The 23,286-nt window shown below is 49.9% G+C and overlaps 1 protein-coding gene and 1 pseudogene across 1 annotated transcript in view; both read left to right on the forward strand.

Annotated features, from left to right (window-relative positions):
• The window catches only part of Lhpp (phospholysine phosphohistidine inorganic pyrophosphate phosphatase), a 95,570-nt gene that overhangs the window by 49,097 nt on the left and 23,187 nt on the right, over positions 1–23,286 (forward strand). The gene's annotated exons all lie outside the window — the stretch shown is intronic.
• LOC117697378 (cyclin-dependent kinase 4 pseudogene) lies at positions 20,861–21,892 on the forward strand (annotated as a pseudogene).

A 23,286-nucleotide genomic window follows, 5' to 3' on the forward strand; every position in this document is an offset into this window, starting at 1 on the left:
GTTAAAGTGATTTTTCTAATTCTGCAAGAAATGCCTGCCCTTTGGAAAATATGGAAGAGCACAGAGGAAATAACTCACAATTCCATCTCTCTGAGGGAACCCCAGTTAGCATTTCCTTCTACCTATTTCTTTAGGAAGACACAAAATGTGATTATTTATAAAATGTAGTTTTGTACTTAAAAAATCATATGCTATTTGAGCATCACCATATTTCTGGAGGCATGAGTGTATCCTGGCAGGTGCACTAGCAGTTCGGGAGTGGCCCTGGGGGCTGCCAGTGGCCCAGGAAGTTGAGAGCTATCAGAGTGAAGGGGAGGTCGAATACTTTGTCTGGCCTGGGAGTGAGCATACCTCTCCCTGCCCTGTATGCCAGAGGAGGCCTCCCACCCCTGTACGGTGCAGAGCTGGCTCTCCCGTCTGTGGTTTCTAGGAGGGCGTGGGGATCCTTCGCTTCTTGGAAGTCAAGGGTGGGGAGACTCTGCTTCTCGCTATGAGCCTTCCTCTGAGGACAGTTCTGTGTACATTTGTCATGTGCCAGCCCTGATTGGAGATACAGCCAGCCCTAGAGTTAACCCTCTTTGTGGTGTGGCCTGTGTCTGGCAGCCCTGAAGGCCCAGCACCAGAGGTTACAGAGTCAGTCAGGTTGATTATGAAAAAGTGTTCCCAGTATATGTCCAGCTGTTCATGGCCCTTAGACCTGGGGGTTTAGGTCAGAAAGCAGGCATCAGAAACATTTTATTTGCTATGGGCAGGGTTCTTCTCATGTTTAAAATAACAAAACTTATTATTAATATATAGCATGTAGCAAAAGCACACAGACCCTAGATGCACACAACTCTGTAAGCTAGTGAACACACTGTCCCTTCTAGCATCTTCTACCTTCCACTCCTCAGATATGTCTTCCTGATAGCTAATAGGAGAGACAGTTTTAGTTTTGCCTGTCCCGGGACTTTCTATAAATGGAAACAAACCGTGTGTGTTGTTCTTTCTCATGCTCAGACTTTTAAAGGGGCTTCTGTTGGGCTGGCAGTCAGGCCTTGTGACACCATCCTGCCATGTATTGTGGGGAAGTCTCCCCATCTGCAGAAACTAGGAAAGAGTCACATGCAAACAAGAGCTTCTTCTGGGCTGGATGGCATGGGGGTTGTAGCCACAGGACCTACAGCTAGCCTAGGATGGCCGCTCCCTGAGAAGGAATCTGAAGGGTAGAGAGGAGTACCTTGGAGGAGAGTCAGGAGAAAGGCAAATGAGGAAGGAGGAGCAAGGGCCCTGGCCATATTTCTGCCCTGTCCTTTTGATGTGTGGGGCTCAGGAAGCCTGAATGCCAGGGCAGGGACCAGAGCGGTGCCCACTGCCATCCCACCCTTTAGGGGAACCCGTTTATTAGCACTACATGTTCTGCTCCTGGACTAAGCCAGAGAGACAGTAACACATGCAGGTTCTGGTGGCTGCAGGAAACAGATACTTCTCCAGATCATGTCCATCTTCTTCCGGGGATGAAGCTGTTTCTTTACCTGGACCCCTAGGGCTTTAAGAAAGAAGAGAGACAGTATTGTAGGATGAAACAGGGGACCAGTTACTGTGGCCCATCTATGACTTGGCCAGGTCTGCCTCTCATTGAGTCTTAAGCTTTTCTCCCAGAAGAGACAGAGTTAGTTGACAGGCCTCTGGGGTCTGCTAGCTCCAATCACTTTTCCAACTAAGGGACCAGCATCTTAAGGAACACTTGAAAGATCAGGCAGTGTCCCCAGGCTGGGACCCTGGTGCTTTCCTATAGCAGAGCTGAAAGAAAAGGAATGAGGGCAGAGCTGGTGGAGCAGCTCTTAGTCGGGGCTGTAGCTGGGCTTTGGGGAATGCAGAAATGAGTATATTACAGAGCAAGAGACGGAGCTCTGACTTCTGAGTGACTATCGTAGAGTTCTCTGTGGACCTAGAACACAGGGTCCCTGGAGGGATTTTCACTGTGGCATGTAACTTTAATTTTTTCAAATTTTATTTTTAATGATGGTTCTTAAGTGCTTTAACCTCCCTTGTAGCCCACCACCCACCAGAGGTAGTGGGAAAAAAAAGGATATGAGGCGGGGACTAGAGGGAAGTGGACCTGTTTAGAAAGGTCCTTTGGAGCAACTCCCATCTGTGTTGTCTGGAAGTCGGCAGTTCAGTTCACAGGTTAGCAGCTCAGTCCACCCACAGACACGTCATGGATACACCAGCAATCCAGTTCGGTAAAATCAGGTTAGCAACAGTGGTGACATGACATAGGAGAGACAGCCAGGCTTCAGCCTCAACCCAAGTCAGCAGGAGGGACCAGCAGAAACACCAGGAGACGTTCTCAGCTGTGCCTCTCTCAGGGAAGATCAGTGAAGGCTCGAGACCCACAAGAGTTGCACAGCTAGCTGTACCAGCAAGCCAAGCTCTGTCTCTGTCACTCCACAGAGTCCTATTTATACCCTCCAGACAGCACGTGTCTTCCATACCTTGCCTCAGCTCGGGTCTTGCCCCAGCACGTGCATCCAATCAGCTGGAGTCTTTGGAAGCAGCAGGAAACTGCAGCACACCACCAGAAGTTTTTTGGTACATTTCTTTCTATGGTGTCTCGACAGATGCAGCTCAACTACACAGTGTAAAACAGACCAATACATGCGTGTCATTAGCAAAGAATCTTTCATCACGTGTCTTTCCATGTGCTTGCTTTAGCAGAACATCCTCTCTCCTGTGTCCACTTTAACAAAACATTCCTTTATTTGTTTGCCCCAGCAAAACACCATCCAACCAACTTTCCAAAGAACCCTTAAATTCCACTTCAGTGACAGAGGCCAGGAAATAGCCACCCAGTGCCCCCAGCCAACCCCATGTCAGACTGCAGAATTTATTGTTTCTGTCCATGCATAAGCACAGAGGCCTCCTAACCCACCTGTCTTGGCCCATCTGTAACAGAACCAGGGACAGTAATCAACAGGGAGCAGGTGCTTGTCTCCAGGTCTACCACTGATAAGGACTGTTAGGCTCTGTCCTCACAAGGGGAGAAAATGGAAAAGCAACTAAGAGAGGGAACAGTGCCTTTCAAAGCCTCTTTATACATAACTCAGTGTCATCACCATGGAGGGGAGGGGCCTCAGGGTTTTATTACCCCCTAAAGACTCCAGCTCTTGAAACCAGCACATGGCTTGCCTAGAACGGACCACACTGAAACCTGGTTCATCTTCAGAGCTCACCTCATCTAAGGATCCATTAGGACAACAACATCCAGCTTGTTTGGGCTGCTACAGTATTCATGTCATGACCTACAACCCTCCCTGTAGGAAGCTGGCAGCTGCTAATAGCTCACCCCCGTGTGGTTTTGTACACTTCTGCCAAGAATAAGTGTAGCACCCTATACAGCATCCTTGCTGTGTTGGCAGGGTAGCTTGTTCCTTAGTGTCTCACCTCACAGGACATCCCAGGGTTAAATCCGACAGCAGGCATTATGAGTGGGTACCCAGCAAGCCTGTAGTCAGGCTGTGGCTATTCTTGGAACATCATGAAAGGCAATCTCTGGAATATACTGATCCATGAAGGCATGACATACACGAGTCACATTGCAGCTAAGCCCTGGGGACCCTCAGCAGAGAGAGGGTTACAACCTCAGTCCCTGTTGGCACCACAGTGAGGAAGACACCCAAGTCCTGGGGAGAGCTGGGGCCTTGGCTTAGTCCTCCTCCACTTGACACATTCTTCTCTCCTATGGTAGACAGATGTTTGACCATGCCAGCTTCTGGGAGCATTATAGACTAACTCAGAACATCCCTGTAACCTGGTTAGAATTGCTCCAGAACGTGACGGAGGCTCTACAGTGATGATGGCAGACCTAAGCTGTGAGTCACCTGTGCCGGCATGCCCTTCCATCCTGCAGTCCCAAGCATGACCATTTGATTCTTTTGGGATGGGAGAGGGCTTTCTATTACAAACAAACAAGATACACTTTCTTATGTCACGTTTCACTACTGTTCCTAATTTCTCACTTAAATATTTAGACTTAAGATTCACTAATGATTCTGTTGATTCTGTTTACGAATGTCTGTGGGCAAAAGACATGTTCTAGGAATGTCCACAACCTGTCCTCCCCATTGTCCACAGGTGGAGTTTGAACAGGCAGAAAGCGTGAGCCTCTGCCTTCCTCTCTAGGGCTATTACCGTTCCTGGCTGCCTTTGGCCTGTGTTGGGGTACAAAGGCCCTGGACCAGCACTTGGCCAATAGGTTTGGGCTCTGAGCAGAATTCAGGCTGTGGGGAGTGATGGAATAGACTTAGGAATGACTGCAGAGGTCCAGGCAGCAGAGGCTGTGAAGGAGGCAGCACCTGGAGGTTAAGAGCTAACTATGCCTTCATGGCCGTCCCCAGTGAGCACAGCCTAGGAGCTCCATCTCCCAAGGAGACAGGCACACACTACAGTCAGTTCATTCACAGTCCATTGGGTAAAGATGGCTTTCTCTCCTGATAGGGGGTATGTGTGGACATTACTTTCAATTGGGTTGTCATGGAGAAAGGGCATGGCTGCCCCTTATGGTAGATAGGCATGGAAGCGGGATATAGATGTGAGATAGGAGGCCAATGGGGAGGACCAAAGCAGCCAGCCTCACAGAGCTGGGGAGGACTGGACTGTCTGTAGCAGGTCGAAAGGCTACGTGGCAGCCTCTGAGATCCAGGGCTGTGTAGCCATTAACAAGCTGTCACACATAAGACACAGCAGACGGCCTAGCCACAGGGCCTCTGGACATACTGACTTTCTCAGTCGCAAGGTCAGGTGAGAGGGAACTACATGTTTCTGAAGCCCAAGCCAGCTGGTCATCCCCCGAGCCCTGGACTCTTAACCTCTGACCCCAGGAGCTAAGGTGGAGAGGGCATGACAATGTGATTTTCTCTGTGATTTTTCTTCTCTTTGTCTGTCATGGATATCAGTCGCTGTCCCACTGTACCATGCCCCAGCTTGAGCTCATGCATCTCTTGTCCCCTCCATTATGTCCATCACCTGAGTTCTACCTGTGCACCACACCAGCCTCAACTCCAATGGCCCTATGAAAAGAGGAGGGCAGGCACGAGAGAGGGCTGCATGCAGCATGAGGGGACAGCTTACAGGAGCGTGGAAGGAGGGTGTCAGATCTGAGTGGGAACAAGGCTCTGCTGGAGAGACTGGGACATTGGTGTTGTAGTGTGACTATAATACCGGTGACAGAAGGGCTTGTTGGGGTGGCTCAAGGGGTAAAGAGGTTGCTACGCAAACACATATGGTTCCCAGAAACCATATAAAAAGACCTGGGTATTGTGGCGTATGCCTTTTACTCTCAGCAGAAAGAGGCAGAGACAGGCAGGTCCCTGGATTTTATTGGTTTGCCAGCCTAGCCACTGGGGAGTTTGGGACCAAAGTGGGAGAACTCGGGTGGGGGGTGGGGGGCGGCAGGGCTGAAGGCATGTACACACACACACACACACACACACACACACACACACACGGTTTCTGGGGAGAGAGAAGAATCCAGGGCTCATGTTCATGGCAACCAGCTGGCTTGGGCTTCCAGAGACATGTGTTTTGTTCTTCCTCCTTTCTCCCAACTTCAAAGCCCCTCAGTCTGTATAGTGGGGTGGGGGACTGTGGGGGAGGAGTGGGGGGAGCAGCCTTCAGGATAAAGCCCTAAAGAGCATTTCAGCAGTGTGACCCTGAGACATCAGAATGGTCCCTTGGCTAATTTATATGCTATACATTTGGGGTTTTAGTGGAGCATAATTGTAATCCATATGCCTGTTAAGGTAATTACACTTATAAACCTAATATAATCCATAGATCAATGGGTTTGGAGCTAATTAAGGCAACCGTAATTAACATTTACAAAACCCTTGCAATTACTGGATATCCTCTACGCTGGCCTTCCAGGCTGATAATGAACCCATTCAGCACTCTGTTCTGCACATCTGTGAAGAGGGGTCAGCACCTGTGTTACCACCCCCAGGGCTCCGAGGCAGGTCCCTAGCAGGATGGTGGCAGCTCTGGGAAGTAGGACCATGTGCCTTATTTTCTGGCCAGTTAATTCCCTCAGCAAAGGGCATTTTGGAAAAGGGGAAGGAGAAACAAATGTATTGAATCCTCAAACCCAAAGCCAGGTCCTCATCTGGGAAACATGGAACTTGCCCAGGCTCAGAAGCACATGGTTTCTGCCCTGTGTGGAACCTGGTAAGACGGGGCCTCCAGGAAACCCAGACAGCTAACACAATGGTGATGAACCACAGCACCCAAGAGGCATACAGAGGCCCTCTTTCCACTCCAACCTACCTAGGAGGGCAGAAAAGCCCCAGCCATACAGGCTCCTACATTAAAATATTCAGCTGCTCGGATAAGACCTGACTTTCCTCTGACTGGGGAAGGTAGGAGTTCCCACTGATCTCGGAACATGTCCTCTGCGGCCTCGGGCACTCCTGGCAGCATTTTGTGGCCCCTGTGTGAACCGTTCTAGTGTGGGAAGGAGGGCACTTCAGGCCTGTACACAGAAGGATTTGGGAAGGGGTTGCTGTCTTGGGCTACCTGGCTGCTGGCGGTTTTTTGAGCTCTTTAGACTCTACATAATTGGTATATAAAAACAGTAGATATAGCTGGCTGACATTGGTGCATGCCTTTAGTCCCAGCATCCTGGAGGGAGAGGCAGGTGGATCTCTCTTGAGTTTGAGGTCAGCCTGGTGTACAGAGTGAGTTCCAGGACAGCCAGGACTTCACAGAGAAACCCCCCGCCTCAAAAAACCGAAACCAAAACAACAACGATAACCACCCAAATAAAGCGGTCAGTGTAGATCCTTGTACACAGTACTCTTGCTGTTCACAGTGACCAGGAGGGCAGGGTCAGGTGGGGCAGGAACAGGGTCAAGGACAGGCAGGCAGTACCTGGGCCAATGCCCGTGTCTTGCTGGTGTCTCTGGGTCTGGGGTCACTTGGTGGGCCCTCTCCTCTCATCATTTCTATGCTTTTCCATTTCTGAGCTGCGTAGGATTTTCAGAACTTTGCGACTCTATCAGAAATTTCTGGCTAGAAGCAGATTCCTTTGATGGAGGGCTAGGACAGGGTGCACAGGAGAGCATGTGTGTGTGTGTGTGGGGGGGTCATGCTCCTATTGGAGAAAATGGCAAGCCTTCATGGTGGCTGTTGTGTTTTGAGTATCCATACAGATTCCATGCACTGATGCCCAGTGACAGCTGTGCAGCTGGCACTGGCAGGCGTGTTTTATGGGTGAGGTGACAAGCACAGACAGGTGAGTTTTTGTTCAGACAGTGTGACTGGGCCAGGATTTGAACCCAGGCTTCCATGCCTCACTATAACCCCCACCTCTCCAGGGATACCTACCCTCTTCTCCTAAGTGACCTGTGAGGCTGAGTAAGGATAGAGGTGACAGGGGACAAGAGGCAGGGCAAGGCTGCAGGGTCCAGACAAGATGGGAGGAAATAGCTAGCTGAGGGGAAAGATCATAGTCTGGAAACCCTGCCAGGGACACTTGGGTGGTCTGTGAATCTGCCCAGGTTCCACAGAGAACCTGCCAATGAAGAGAGGGTACTGTAGAGAGGCCACCATACCAAGCCCTGCTGTGTTCCCTGCCCAGAATCCTGCTGGGTCCTGTGTATCAGTGCAGTTGTGCTATACCCATCTCTATTCATCCAGTCACCCTGTCTCCACCACCTGGGAAGGCTTCGTGTCCCAACAGAGGGAGTTGTGGCAGGGTCCTCTTTCCCTGCACAGGGCTGCTGCAGGGCTAGCCTCACTGGATTCCTGCACTGCCTAGTGTCCAGGACCCAAATATCACTCATGGATATATTTGACCCCCTTTTCTACTTTCTTTAAGGTAAGAGAACCTCTCTGTCGATCTCCTTATTAAAAACAACAACCCCCCAAACAAACAACAAACAAACCACAGTAGCTGTGCAGTGGTGGCGCATCCCTTTAATCCCAGCACTTGGGAGGCAGAGGCAGGCAGATCTTTGAGTTTGAGGCCAGCCTGGTCTACAGAGTGAGTTCCAGGACAGCCAGGGAGAAACCCTATCTCGAAAAAACAACCAAACTAAAAGTCAACTGTAATAGTTGGTTTTTCTTTTCTTTCTTTCTTTACTTTTAAAAGACACATTTATTTTACTTATATGAGTACACTGTAGCTGTCGTCAGATATACCACAGATGAGAGCATCAGACCCCATTACAGGTGGTTGTGAGTCACTACCTGGTTGCTGGGAATGGAACTCAGGACCTGTGGAAGAGCAGTCAGTGCTCTTAACCGCTGAGCCATCTCTCCAGCCTGTTTTTTTTTTTATTAAAATTTTTTTAAATGTATATGTATGCGTGAGTTTATGGCCGCTATGTTCAGAAGTCTGTGGAGACTAGAATAGGGTGTCAGACCCCAAACTGGAGTTAAAGGCAGTTAGTTGTGAGCTTCATTATGAGGGCTTAGAGCTGAACCGGGCTCCTCGGCAAAAGCAGTGAAAGGGGTCCTATCACCTGAACTTGTAGTTTTATTATAGATAATAAAGCTGCTGACACACAGAGCTCTGGATGGAGTTCGAGACCCAGCTCTGCACTGACCTGTTTTCGCACGGTGGCTCTCTGGAGCCATATGCTAAGTCCCAGATGGGCACATCACTTATCCTGTTTAGAGACAAGTAAAATCCTTGGCTGTAGTTGTACCTCTGTGACACATCGGAATCAGGCTGAACAATGGCTGGCTTGCCACCAATACCCAGTATTTGTTCAGAGCTTGCAGGCAGTGACTCATTTTGTCCCTGCAGCCACCAGAGGCCACTACTCTGAGGTGACATGGGCAGTATTTTAAATTCAGGCAGTCTGGCTCCCAAACTTGTATTTGCTGTTGAGAATTTAGCAAAACTCAAAAAAAAAAAAAAAAAAAAAAAAAGGTATTGACCAGCCCACTAGCTTGTGGGATTCCTGATAGCATCTGCTGTCCACCCTAAACCTGCCTGCATGCAGAGGCACATGGCGAGCTCTGTGCTCCATTTGAGAATGAGGGGAGAGCACACACTCTTTCTCTTGCCAGTGACAGGTGAAGGACATCCCTCTCCATCACTGAGCCTTCACCATCGAGACCCATCGTGCCTTCTCCTGCATGGCCACACCATTGCCAACCTTTTATGATTACTGTCAGATGATACCATTGTTCTCGACTCTCTGTGTGCTTGTTGGGCCTCATTCTGTAGCTCAGGCTGTCCTGGAACCCATTCCATAGTCCTAACTGATCTTGAACTCACGGCAGTTCTTCTGCCTCAGCCTTCCAGGCACTGGGATGATGGGCATAAGCCACCAGACCTAACAGTAGCCCTTACATTGATTGCAGACAGGTCACCATGGTCATTCTTGTTAACATGGCCTTGCCCTTATTTGTGATCTCCGCATTAGAGTAAATTCTTACATGGGAACTCAGTAGGTCAAAAGGTGTGCAGAATTCTAAGATTTCGCAGAATTGTTAAGATTTGAGTGTTTCTGCAGAATCCTCCCTCCCTTTCTGTTACCACGTCTGTATGATGGACATCTTATTTCTTTATATTCATAACACAGAAAGTTTCAAGACAAAGTGTTGTCTTTTTAGGACAGGCCTTCACTGAGGGGAAATGGAGTCATCTTTGATGGCTGACAAGACTTCGCCCCCCTGTTCCCCTCCCCATAAATCACATATTCACTTCCTCTCTTGGCCTTTCGTGTGTGTGTGTGTGTGTGTGTGTGTGTGTGTGTGTGTGTGTGTGTTTGATGAAGGCTTTCTCTTAATGAGAAATCTGCATTTCATCAAAGATGGGATGCAGAATCTGTGGCTTATTTATTCCCTGAAGATGCTTCTTTTTTGTTCTCTAAGCCAATCATATACTAATGACTGTAGACGCTGGTAAATTAATTTCAGGCATGTGAGACGGGTCATAGTGCACAGCACATAAGGCTGCTGGCAACTACGACTGCATTGTAGTCATTACTCAGAATGGTGAGACTGTGTAGACTGAGCACAGACCAGGGTTCAATTCCACACTTAGACACTTTCTGTCAGGAGACCAGACACCTCAGCAAGTGCCAGTGTGATCCCCAGAGTCCTACCTTCTTGTCTGGGGGAAAACTACACTACCTCCTATGAAGGCATGGGATTAACATGTCCAATTCAGAAGCAGAACCTTCCAGAAGGCTCATGGGAAATGACAGGGTAGAAGTCTCGGAGGCAGAACCAGTAGGCAGGTGACTTTTGCTGTGTTGCCACACCCCACACCTGCCTAGCACCTTACAGAATGAGGAGCCGAATGCTCATTTCCATTATTGTGTGAGCTTTCGTGTTTTCATTTTCCCTCCTAGGCCCAGATGTTGAGCATGAGGGTATCAGAGATCTTGCTAAGGAAAGATGGATCAGCCAGAGTAGGGACTTCACAGCAACCGTCAGCCATGTCTTCTGCCGACCAGCTCCGTGCCTGGCACTCTTTGGGAGGATGTTTGGCGAGAACATTAAGTCCCTCAGTTCTTTCTCGACTTTTTTGCTTGGACTTGCAGGCCCTTAACGCAGGAAACAAAAGAAATTATAAATAAAAACTTGGCCGCTTTCCTGGGCCTGGACAGCCCAATAGCGAGGCCTGTCCCTTCCTCCTATCTGATCCTAGTTCTGCTCTCCACAGTGATTCTGAGCACAAGCATCTGACTGGGCCTCACCACTGAAAGGCAGCTCGCCATGGTTTCCGAGAGAAAGGGTGGGGGGAGGGCTAGAAAAACAAGGGAGCAGTGGAGAGCACTTCAGGAGGGTAGCTTCCTTCAGCAGGATGGAACCATCTGAAGTGGAGCCTGGATTCTGGAATGCTCACTAGCTCTCCTGGACTTTGGAAATATTGGGCCTCTGTTGCCCTCTGGCCCTTGGGAAATACTGACCTAGTGCCGAAGGTGGCTGAGTGGGGTCTGGGTGCACCTGCTAGGATGTGTTCTAGTTGACTCCAGCTGCACTGTGTCCTCTACTCCCTTAGCTGTGGGTTCCAGGCTTCCAGCCAGGGACCTGGCTAGCTTCCCTAGGGCCCACACCCTTCCAGCCGGGTCATAACCCAAGCTGTATTGATAGAATGGCCACCCACCAAGGCCGCAGTGAGGCGGGTGAGGAGGAGACCTAACAGAAGGATCTAGGCTAGAACTATTTCACACAGGGCTATGAATGGTTCCTGGAGGATGCTCTCAGCAGCTCTGGAGTGGGTCATAAGCCTGCAAGGCTCATTCATGGAGCACTAGCAATCGTCCCCTGCACTGTTCTCAAGGGCACCTGTTTGGGATCTGTAATGCCAGCTCTGGATTTCATAGACAGTGAGTACCATGTGCCAGTCTCATCCATGGCAACCTAGCACATAAATGGGAGAAGCTGCCAAGTCCTTAGGCCAACATGCAGCCCATCTTGGCATGCCTGCATCCAGTCATGATGAACCTATGTACACATGTTAATGGGACCCTTTGTACTGAGCACCAAGTCAACCTAGTTTAAGCCTAACAACAAGAAACTAGGGAAATGGGCCTCTGTGAATCGGAGCCAAAGGAGAAATCTTGTAAAGTGGTTGGTTGCACTTGTGTAGTGGTTAAGGACTGTGGCAGAGACCTTCAGGCTAAGATGTCATCAAAGAGAACTTCAAATACAAGAAAGGAACAAATAAAAAACGTGGCTCAAAAACAAACAAACAAAAACAACCGCATAGGGGCTGGAGAGGTGGCTCAGAGGTTAAGAGCACTGACTGCTCTTCCAGAGGTCCTGAGTTCAGTTCCCAGCAACCACATGGTGGCTCACAACCATCTGTAATGGGATCTGATGGCCTCTTCTGGTGTGTCTGAAGACAGTGACTGTGTATTCATATACATAAAATAAATAGAAATAAATTTTGAAAGGAAAACCAGCTACATAAACAAAGACACCACGTAAAGAACCCTGTGATGACAGAGGTACTTCCACCCCAGTGAGGTCAGCCAGCTTTGGCAGCAAGATGCTGCTGTTAGGGGGAGTGAGTAACCTAGATTTCTCACAACTCCACAGGAATCTACACATATCTTGGGAAGTTTACTGACAGTGTATCAAGGAAGAAAAGAATCCTCACATGTAGCATACTAAAGAGATAGCTTCAGTTACCCAAAGTAGATGCTAACGATGGGCCTTCAATACCTGCTGCATAGGAGGGAGTCTCAGAGTTGCAGAGGTGGAGGGTTGGAGTCAGCCATCTGTCTGTCTGTCTGTCTGGACATGGGTGTTGGCATCCTGCATACAGACATTTGTAGAGTGTCTGCTAGGAGTGAATGCTGGGTACAAGCCCTGTTTTCCCCGTGGGGGACGGACGAGTGTGGAGTGATGCTGAGCTGGGAGGTGTGCCCAGCACTGGAATCATGGAGAGTTTTCTTCCTGTTTCTAAATTCTATAAAGTTTGGTAGAGTTACATTATTGTTTATTAAGGAGAAGGTTGGATATTGAAAAAGGAAGCCACCTGGCCATTCTCAGAGAATTGATTGGGGTGCACAGGGGCCTGGGGAGCCATTTGGCAGCTGCTCTGGGCTGGAAGGCCTGACCGGCCAGGCTGTGGGAGAACTCGTGACTATTGCACTGCTGGGCTCTGCCCTGACTTCCCTGACACACCCTATTCCAGCCTGTACTCCCATCAGGCACCAGACCAGAGAGCACTTGAGCGAGGCCACAGCTGTTGTAGGAGACAGTGATGGTCCCATAGCAGTGCAGTCACCCTGCGGTATGGCTTGTGCCCTCCTCCACCCGTCTCTAGTACCCTGCTCTGCTCTCCATAAGCATCAGTGAGACCCACCCGAGGCTGTGAGGAGACTTTCTCCCTGCAGCCCTCGCTCTCCACAGCCTGTAGCATGCCGAGAAACTGTGTAGGTGGGGAGTTTCCAGGTTTGCGATACCTTTTGGCTACACTGGAGGGTTTTATCTGTCTGCCGCTTGTTCTTTATCTGCCTGCAGAAGTGAGAGCCATCCTCCCTTGTCATTCCTTCAGGAGGAGTCTATAAAAGAATGAAGACCCTTGGGCCCGTGAGATGGCTCATTCAGTAAAGGGGCTTGCTGCCAAGCCTGACAACCTGAGTTATAGATCCCCAGGACCTACATGGTAGAAAGAGAGAACCATTGTTTTCAACAGCTGTCCCTCTGACCTCCACACACACCCTTGGCATGGGTGCTATGACATATGTACCACCCAATAAGCTTAAAAAAAAAAAAACTTAGGTATTTTTAAAATTAAAATATAATTGCATAATTTTCTCCCTCTCCTTTCCTTCCTCCACCCCCTGCTGTTTTCATCCCCCCCCCCTCTTTTTCTTAAAAAATAGAAAAAAAGAAAGAAAATGTTTAAACAAAGAATATAGGCACCTTGGGACTCTATATGCAAGCTGTAATCTCCCCAAATACAACCAGTAGTGTGTCTCTACTGCGGGTTTTATTTAGGGTTATGGCTTAGTTCAGGGCACTGTTTTAAAATTTGTATCTAGATATCCAGACTATCACTCTGAACATGTGTCCTTTTGGGACTAAGGATACAGTGCTGCCAGGTTTGGTGATGGCTACTGTAATCCCAGTACTGTGGAGGTGGTGGGCTGTGTGGCAACCCCAACAGTAACAAGGAAGCAAGAGGGGAGGGAGCGGTGTGAGAGCTTGTTGGGCACACCCAGGCTAAGCATCCCATTCATTGTCTCAGTACATCAAGATCTTGCTGAGGGTCAGGAGGCAGCTAAGGAGGATGGCTAACAGAGTCAGGACCAAGGCTGCTGACTCCCAGCTGCAGCCGACATGATCTGGTTCCAAGAGTAAAGGAGAGAAGCCTTTCTGCCTTCAGAAGCCAAGAAAACCAAGGCAACAAATCGAAGGGCGACCTCTGCTGTCCTCGGAGGGCCTCAGTTACCAGGCTCGGAGGCCCATCCTGTCCCTGGGTGGCCTGGAGCTCCAGTCTTGGCAGCTGTGCAGTGTTTGTTGCGGGCAGTTACCATGCCACCCTCTGGTATCTCAGCGAGAGAGGCCCAGGGACAGGTGTGGCTGAGCACAGAGATTCCCAGTCTGCCCTGGCCCCCTGACGCACCTTCTCCTCTTACCCCAAGGGGACAGATCCTCGAGATGACTACGGTATTGAATACTCTCTAGTTCTTGGCACCTCCTCTATGCCAGCAGTCTGGTTAGAATGGCCAGGTCCCAGAAGGAACTTACACTCTCAATAGGGGTTATCCTTGCCTCCCTGGGACACCAGCCACTTTCTTGTCTCCCAGAGGCCATTAAGCTGGAGACCAGGGAGGTCATTCCTGCTTCTGCTTGCCCTCCCTGGTGACCCAAGCAGCGTGACTGTTGTAGGCCCGAGGGTATTGGGAGCGGCTTGGTGGTACTGTACTTCTTCCTGGGTCCTCAGAGTCATGGTTCATTCACAGCTTGGAACATCCACCATGGAAATGTTTCTACCATGAAAACTGGCCAGTGTGTCAAAGCAGGGGCCCCATCTACAGGAACAATATACGCCTGCCTAGTCGGGTCTTCTGTGCAGGGTTGTTAGGATGCCTGCAGAACTCAGTTGTGTGAGGTGGGCAGTTAGCTCCTCACTCATATGAAGGAGGCCGAGTCTGGTGAGCAGCTATCAGGAGGTCTGCTTAAGTTCATCGTACCCATACTGACTCTTTTCCACTGTATTTCCTCATACTGGTCAGAAGCAGGGTCCTGCTTCCCAGGTCAGGGCTCCATTTCTTCACTGTAGGCACAGGCCTAGAGAAGTGTATCCCAGTAGGCACAGGCCTAGAGAAGTATACCCTACTAGGCATCCAGAGCCTGCATTCCTCTGGCACTCCTTCAGATGGGGCCATCCAGGTGCTGGAATCCCCAGCCCCAGGCAGAGCTCTCTGTTGTCCTTGTGTCCCAGGCTCCTGCCAAGAGCAGCGTGGGTGAGGTTAAGGGCATTTCCCTGGGACTCTGGAAACCCAGAGCTGGGGTTTATGTGTTGGTGCCAAAAGGTATGGTCCCCTGTAGCTCCACTTCTGTCCACCTCTGCTTCTCATCCCATTTTCTGTTGTTGCAAATTGTATTTGTATTGATTGTCCCTAAAGAGGACTTGAAGATCCCAGGGAACCTACTCCTTCTTTGACTGCTCTGTAGCCATGGGTCTGGGTTTACCCAAGATAAGGATTGCTAAGTAAGAGACACAACTCAATCCAGGGAATGCTTGCAGTTCTCAGACTAGCCAGAGGACTCCAGCCATCCAATCCCAGCCAGCCTTCAGCTGTCCTCTCCTGGCTTGAGGCTCCTCCATTTATAGATGGGCATAAGGAAGGGAACAGAAAATACAAACCTAGTTCTGGGCCTGACACCCAGCATAGAACAATGCTTGTAAATGCCGAGTGTCATGGCCTCTGTGTTCACTGATGTCCCAGCTGATCGCAATCCATCACTCAGGTTTGACAATGGACAGAACTATTGACAAGGGACAGTTGACCACTTACATTACTGGCTGTCACTTATGACCTCATCTAAGCTGAATTGTTAGTCACCACAACATACATGATCACGTGTCTACACAAGTGCACAGGAATCCACATAAGACACACACAGACATTTAAGCATGCACTTATATGTAAGTGCACACACGCAGTGCTCGCAAGCTCACAGTCATGTACAATCAGCTATTGGCTGTGACTCGCTCCGACACACAGATTAAGTAACTGCATTTCTTCTTTAAATTATCTTCACTGAAAAGCAAGTGTCATAAGGATACCATCTGCCTTCTGCCTTCCTTCCAGAGAGGATGTCACCGTGTGGCCCCAACTGAATTCCAACTTTCTCTTCTCTGACCTCCGTCTCCCTAGTACTGTCTGCAGATGTAAGGCACTGTGCCTGGCTCTAGTTGATCTATCTTGACCGAGCAAAACACATCCCTGTAACCAGCCCCACATGAAGGAACAGGATGTGTCCAGCTTACTCAAGACCCCTGCCTTTCTCTGGGGTAACTACTTTTTCCATAGGGAGCACTGTATTATGGGTAATTTGGGGGTCTGAGGTTTTTGTCTGTTTTTGTTATTGTTATGTTGTTGTTGTGGTGGTGGTGGTGGTGGTTGTTAAGTGGAGTTTCTCTGTTTTAGCTCTGGCTGTCCTAGAACTCACTCTGTAGATCAAGCTGGCTTTGAACTCACAGAGCTCTACTAGCCTCTGCCTCCCGAGTGCTGGGATTAAATTCGGGTGCCACTACACCCTGTACCCCACCTCAGGGTCTGGGTTTTTTGTTTTTGTTTTGTTTTTTGCTCTGCTTTTTTGAGACAGGTCTCATGTAGCCTAGGTTGAACTCAAACTTGGTGGTTGGCCTCAAGACCCTGATCCTCCTGCCTCTACCTCCTCGGTGCTGGGATGACAGTTTATGTAGCGCTCAGGCTTACTGCATGCTGGGTAGGCGCTGCCATCTGAGCCATATCCCTAGAGGTCTGACTTCTTTGTCTCTGCACTGAGTTGATAGGATTCTCCCTGCTGTGGTGTGGAGACCAGGATCATCCACACACATTGCTGTGCAATTTTTTACTCTTTCAGTGTTAAACTGGTACAGACCTATGGACCCATTTGGAATAGTATTCTAGAATGTTCTTTCTTAAGTTCTGTGGTGTATTAACTGGTTCTCTGTTTCCCTTCATTTCCTGAGTGCTAGGATCATCACTGTGACCATTGGGCAGCCATTTTTAAAGACTGGATGTGAATATGTGGGGAGAAGGGCTGGGGAGATGCCTTAGTAAAGTACTTGCTGTGTAAGCATGAGAACTTGAGTTTGGATCCCCAGTACCTATGTGCAAAGGCGAATGCAGTGGCACACTAGTGATCCCAGCTCTGTGGAGGCAGAGTCGAGAGATTCCCTGGGACTTGCCAGCAAGTCTTGCTGATTGGTGAGCTCCAGGGTCAGTGAGAGACTCTGCCTCAAAACATCAGATGGAGGAGCAGTTTTACTAAGCATCAGTGCTTGGTGCTCCCTGTGGTGGATTGGTCTGGTGCTGTTGTATTCCGGAACCTGACCCTTTGGTACCCTGGCCTAAATGGCATCCTGAAGGCATGTTTTCTTCATGGAACAATTGGAAACGTTGACAGAGCAGCGGCACACAGCTCGCAGAGCAGCCTTGTCATGTTCTTGTAGTGGACTTAGGAATCTCTTCTCTTCTAAGCAGCCATCACTGGGAGTTCACACTGTGAGCTCTGAGTGCTGGGATTCCAGATGTGCTCTGTCATACCCGCCTGTGCTCTTTTATTTCTCTGTATTGTTGTTTTCAGACAAGTTCTCACTATGTCTCAGTATGTAGAACTTACTATGTAATATCCTAGAACTCAGTATGTAGACCAGGCTGGTCTCAAACACAGAGATGCGCCTGCCTCTGTCTCCCCAAGTGCTGGGATTAAAGGTGTGCACCACTGTGTCCAGCAGTAACTTTGGATGTATAGAAGGTTCCCAAAATAGCCATCAATCCTGTCATGTCTTTTCCTAATTCCTGCTCACCTCTCACGTGCCCTGGTACATTTGCCCATCCAGGGAGCTGACATCTTTTGCTTGGGCCTCACTGCAGACTTGTATGTTTTGATTATTTGTCAGAAATGAGTTCCCTCAAGTGGGCTTGCTGGGCCACTGGAGACAGATGCACTGTTCAATTCTCGATACCCTTTTCCTTATTGCTATCAAGAAAGGGAAGGCCGTATTATTTGACAGAGTGAACAAGGATCGTGTGGCTCCCTCCTTCACTGGCCTCTCAGCATTGTTGGCAAGCTCAAGTAGTGTGCTGGGATCCAGGCCACTGGGACAACTCTTCTCCCCTATTTTTCAACATAAGGTCTCATATAGCCCAGGCTGGCCTTGAAATTCTGACCTTCCTGCCTCCGCTTCCCAACTTCTGAAATAATAGCAGTGTGCCACCACTGCCAGTTTGTGTGGAACCCAGGGCTTTGAGCATGCTCAGCATATTCCCTTGTCAGCTGAGCTACATTTGCAGCTCCCACAACCCCCTTTTGTAGATTTGGAAAGTGAGACTTGCGTTTCCAGAAGCATTCCTGACCCGGGAGATTCTCGTCCTCAAACAGTGGCTTCCCTGACCTGAGATTCTGACAGGCTCTGGTTTGTGTGTCACACCTGGGAAACACAGAGCCCTCCTCACAGCCTCTGGGTACACTGGCCTCATGAAGCTACCATACTGCCCAGGCAGCTGTCACCGATGGTCATGCCAGTCTCAGGCCCTGAACCCAGTACAGTGGCAACCACCTGCATGGGATCCAAGACCCAGTGCTGGTGCCCTCAGGATGTGTGTTCTATCTTCCACCCAATGGTGTGCATTGTGTCTGTGTACTTGTATGAAACCAGAAAGACAAGCAGATGAGACCCGCCTGCCAAAATATTCGATGCCACACAGAGCGGGAAGTCGTGTTTGACACATGGCTCTCAGCACGCAGCCCTGGCAGACAAGCAAGAGCATCGGGGGAGTAAGCTTGCTGGGCAGAACATGCCAGCATCAGGTCCCCAGATAAGTACAGGGCTCATGCACTACCTGGGGTTGTTCCCCAGAGGGAGACCATCAACCCAGACTGCTTTAATCCCTATGCTCCCTGCATTGCCTAACTTTATCTCCACCGAGTGTCCTGTCTTGTTTACAGTGTGGTAGGTTTGGGGGCTGTGGTTCATCAGACCGAGTTTACAGAGACTCATAGCTACACAGGTATGCCAGGCTCTGGGAGGAGAGTGGTCACATCTCACTGAGTATCTGGGATGCCCCTGGGGGAGGAAGTAGCTGAATGGGGCTAGGGAGGAGATGTGCCAAAGTAACTAGTGGGTAAGGATCACATGATGTCAGGGCATGGAGTTTGGGGGGGGGGACATAGATTTGGGGGACGGGTACCATCTTGACCTGAGAGGGGCTTCATATTACACCTGCTGTCTTCCAACACCTCATAGTTCAGTCTTCCCTCCCCATCTGCTTGGCCTGGGCCCATTGTTCTCCTCTGTCTCCCCTAGGGGCCTGCAGGCCTAAGCCTAGCCATGCTGTGTTTCTGTCTGTGGCTTCTACCTCCAGCTAGCTCCTACCCTGAGTTCAGGAAGTGTTGCCATGAAGATCACTAGAAGATACACCTGGGCCAAGCGATGGCAGTCAGCGCCCCATACTCGAGATGAGTTGAAGAGGGGAGATTTGACCTCCTGTCATTGTCCCTCCTGTGACACTGTTGTGATCCAACACAACACATGTAGAGGTACCCAAACACACCGGGCATGGCCGCCAGCATGAGTGAGGGCAAACGGTCGAGGTAAACATGCCCTGCTCTCTGTAGGCATCATTTATTTCCCTGGGATGATGCATCAGCTCCTGGCCTTCTAGACCAGTAGTTCTCAACCTGTGGGTTGCAACCCTTTTGAAGGTCAAACAACTCTGTCACAGGGGTCACCTAAGACCAATGGAAATATCAGATCTTTACATTATGATTTATAACAGCAGAATTACAGTTATAAAGTAGCAACGAAAATCACTTTATGGTTGGGGATCACCACAACATGAGGAACTTTATTGAAGGGTTGCAGCAGCAGGAGGATGGTTGACAACTGCTGCTCTAGACAGTTCCCTCAGTTGCTACTCCTCATACCACAGCTGAGATCGTTCAGGGGGAGCTCTTGCGGGTCCCAGGCCATACCACAGCCTCTGGCCAGGGCTCAGGGTAGACATTCCTACTTAATCTTTTGTTCTCTCACCCACAACCATCTCATCTGTTCCCTCAGCCTTTCTCTTCCTCAGCCCCCTCGAGCCAACCACCACCCATTTCACTTCCAGCTACCTGTGTCCCTGTGTCACTCAGATGCAGGTCCTGTTGCTCTGCTCCCTGGTCCTGAAGGTACTGTGCATATGGATGAATGAGGAATATATGTACCCAAAAATGCTGAGGCCGCCGGTGGTGGTGCACGCCTTTAATCCCAGTGGTAGGGAGGCAGAGGCGGGGGATCTTTGTGAGTTTGAGGCCAGCCTGGTCTACAAAGTGAGTTCCAAGACAGCCAGGCTACACAGAGAAACTGTCTCAAACAAACAAAACAAAAACAAAACAAAAGAGTATGCTGAGGATGGGAGAACAGCTCAGCCTCTCAAGCCTGATGACCCAAAAATTCACACAGAGAAATAACACCATCTGTAATCCCAGCATTCCTATAGTGAGGTGGGAGGTAGAGGCAGGATCACCCCAAAGCCTGGGAGCAGGGAGCCTGGAGTATGCAGAGCAGAAACAAGAGAGACCTTGACTCAGAAACAAGGTGAAAGGGAAGAAGGGAGGGGGGAAAGGGCAGAAGGAAGCAAACCTGTAACCTGCGTGTGGGAGTAAGCAGGACAGGGAGACTATGGACAGCAGGCGCTTGGGCTGACTGAGGACAGTAGCTGCACCATGCTGCACACCTCAGTGGCCTGCTCCCTGCCCACTCCCCGAGCCCGCTCTGCCAAGACTTCTGTACAATCACTGATTTGTGAGACCAAAGTGCACGCCAAAGGAAAGCATGGATTCTGGCGGGATGGGTCATTTTCACCTTGTTTAGAGCATTCAGACCTGCTTTTCTGAATCGCCCATTCTCTGCACACCCAGGGTTTTATTACCGGGTAAGAAGGGTGACTTTGTCCCCCTCCAAAAGGCTTCTGAGCACCTCTCTGGTGGCTGGTCGCATGGTCAGGGTGGAGGTGAGCGGGCCTCTTTAGCTCAAGGCCTGTGTCTATGGTCTGGCCCAAAGCATCTAGCAGCCCGGGACCAATCCCCAGTATATGGCACCACAGAAACTGGCTCCCAGGCCCAGATAAAGGGCCACCTCTGTAGCTCTTGGCAGAGCGTAAGATCTCCTGCTCCGAGAATGGCTACCACTTGATATGAACCCAAGGCTGAAATTGATGTCGGTGCCTATGGGACAGTGTGCAAAGTCCAGATCCCCACAGCGGCCACTTTATGGCCCTCAAAAGTGTGAAAGTTCCTAATGGAAGAGCAGCTGGAGGGGGCCTTCCTGTCAGCACAGTTCGTGAGGTGACCTTGTTAAGGAGGCTGGAGGTCTTTGAACATTCCAGTGTTGTACAGCTGATTGGATGTCTGTGCTACTTCCCGAACTGATCGGGATATCAAGGTCACCCTAGTGTTTGAGCATATAGACCAGGACCTAAGGACATATCTGGACAGCACCTCCACCAGGCTTGCCAGTTGAGACCATTAAGGATCTGATTGATGCTTCAGTTTCTAATCAGCCTAGATTTTCTTCATGCAAACTACATTGTTCACTGGGACCTGAAGCCAGAGAACATTCTAGTGACAAGTAATGGGACAGTCAAGCTGGCTGACTTTGGCCTAGGCAGACTCTACAGCTACCAGATGGCCCTCACGCCTGTGGTTGTTACACTCTGGTACCAAGCTCCTGAAGTTCTTCTGCAGTCTACATATGCGACACCTGTGGACATGTGGAGCGCTGGCTGAATCGTCACAGAGATGTTTCATGGGAAGCCTCTCTTCTGTGGAAACTCTTGAAGCTAACCAGTTGGGGAAAATCTTTGATCTCATTGGATTGCCTCCAGAAGACTGGCCTGGAAAGGTCTCTCTACCTCGAGGAGCCTTTTCCCCCAGAGGGCCTCGGCCAGTGCAGTCAGTGGTGCCAGAGATGGAGGAATCTGGAGCACAGCTGCTGCTGGAAATGCTGACCTTTAACCCACATAAGCGACTCTCTGCCTTCCGAGCCCTGCAGCACTCCTACCTGCGCAAGGAGGAAGGTGACCCAGAGGGAGAAGAGGGACTGCCTTTCAAAGTTTCAGTGGAGAGAACCTCACTGAAGCTGCAGCCTCTGCCTTCCCCTGAGGCTGTGGAGAGTCCTCCAGTTTTTTACAGAGAATATTTTAAGCCTTAAATGACAATTCCCCACCTCTCCTTATGAGTTTACCCACCCCCCTGGCCCTCCCATTCCTCTACACTGAAGGGCAGGCGTATCTGTCTTCTTCCCTCCCTGATTTATATTGGGATCTTTTTTATACAGGAAAACAAAACAAGACAAAGGAAAAAAAAGGGGGGGTGACTTCACGTAGAGACTTTACTGCTTGATGCAGCGCAGACATGAAACAACAACAACAGAAACAGAAACAAACAAAAACCACCTGGCAGAACAGGAGTGAAAACACGGCTTTCCCAGAAATACAGTTAAAGAAAAAACTGTTAGAAGTTGCAGAACAGAAAGTGTTAGTGTGGGGTGGGAGGTAGCAAGGGATGGTGGGCATGCTGGAGAGCCCCACCCTCTCAGCTCGTCCTCAGGTACCAACCCCCACCCCCAGGCCTTCCACATGGCCTGCCCCCACTTCCCCAAAGTCTACCCAAGATCCCACTTCAGGTCTCCACAGTCTGCTTCTACATTCTACTCCAGACCTTATGGATACAGGGACCTCTGGTGTCCCTACTGTACCCACCCACACAAGCCCCCTTGGACAGGGGACAAGGAAAGGATTGGAGGTGCAGTGGGGCTGTTCTAAGGCCTGGGGATATGAGTGTGGGACCTCCCCTGGAGGAGCAGGCTACCACTGATGGAGGCCTGTCTTCTCAACTTCTCTCATGTCCCAGCCTTCCGGGCTTCATTCTCCACTCCCATCAGCCGTGCTTGGGTAGATTGCAGTGACACCAACCACAGCCGAGTCTCAGTGTGCTTGGCCACAGGGCCTTGGGCAGCTGTGCTCCATTCTGTAAAGGTGATTAAACAGATCTAGTCCTAGGCTTTGCATCTTGCAGATAAAGAAACCAAATATCACAGCTACTGAGCACTGCTGGGCATTGGCCACCTTATTTAGTAACTGCAGGCCTTGGGCAGAAGGGACCATTACCCTCCCCAGTTTGGGGGTCCACAGAGAGGCCATAGCTGCTGGACAGAGGAATATCTCAGCTGTGCCAGGAGAAGAACTGGATGGGCCAGTGGATCTCTTGGTTCCAACCATCATGATCAGTCGGGCAACCTCCAGGCAGCCTCAGACTGTTTGCTGAATGAAGACCAGACTAGCCTGCTGGGCATAGGTGGCACCTCCCATCCCCAGGCCACCCACTAGCTCTGTCCCCTAGCTGAAGCCAACTTTTTCTGTACAGTAGGCCATCTTCTAGAATGAGTCCACCCTGAGATTTTATTGATTATCTTAGTGTTTTACTCCTGTGGACAGACACCATGACCAAGTCAAGTCTTATAAAGGACCACATTTAATTGAAGCTGGCTTACAGGTTCAGAGGTCAGTCCATTATCATCAAGGTGAGAATATGGCAGCATCCAGG

Source organism: Arvicanthis niloticus, chromosome 1 (assembly GCF_011762505.2).
Source record: "Arvicanthis niloticus isolate mArvNil1 chromosome 1, mArvNil1.pat.X, whole genome shotgun sequence".
NCBI classification, from domain to species: domain Eukaryota; kingdom Metazoa; phylum Chordata; class Mammalia; order Rodentia; family Muridae; genus Arvicanthis; species Arvicanthis niloticus.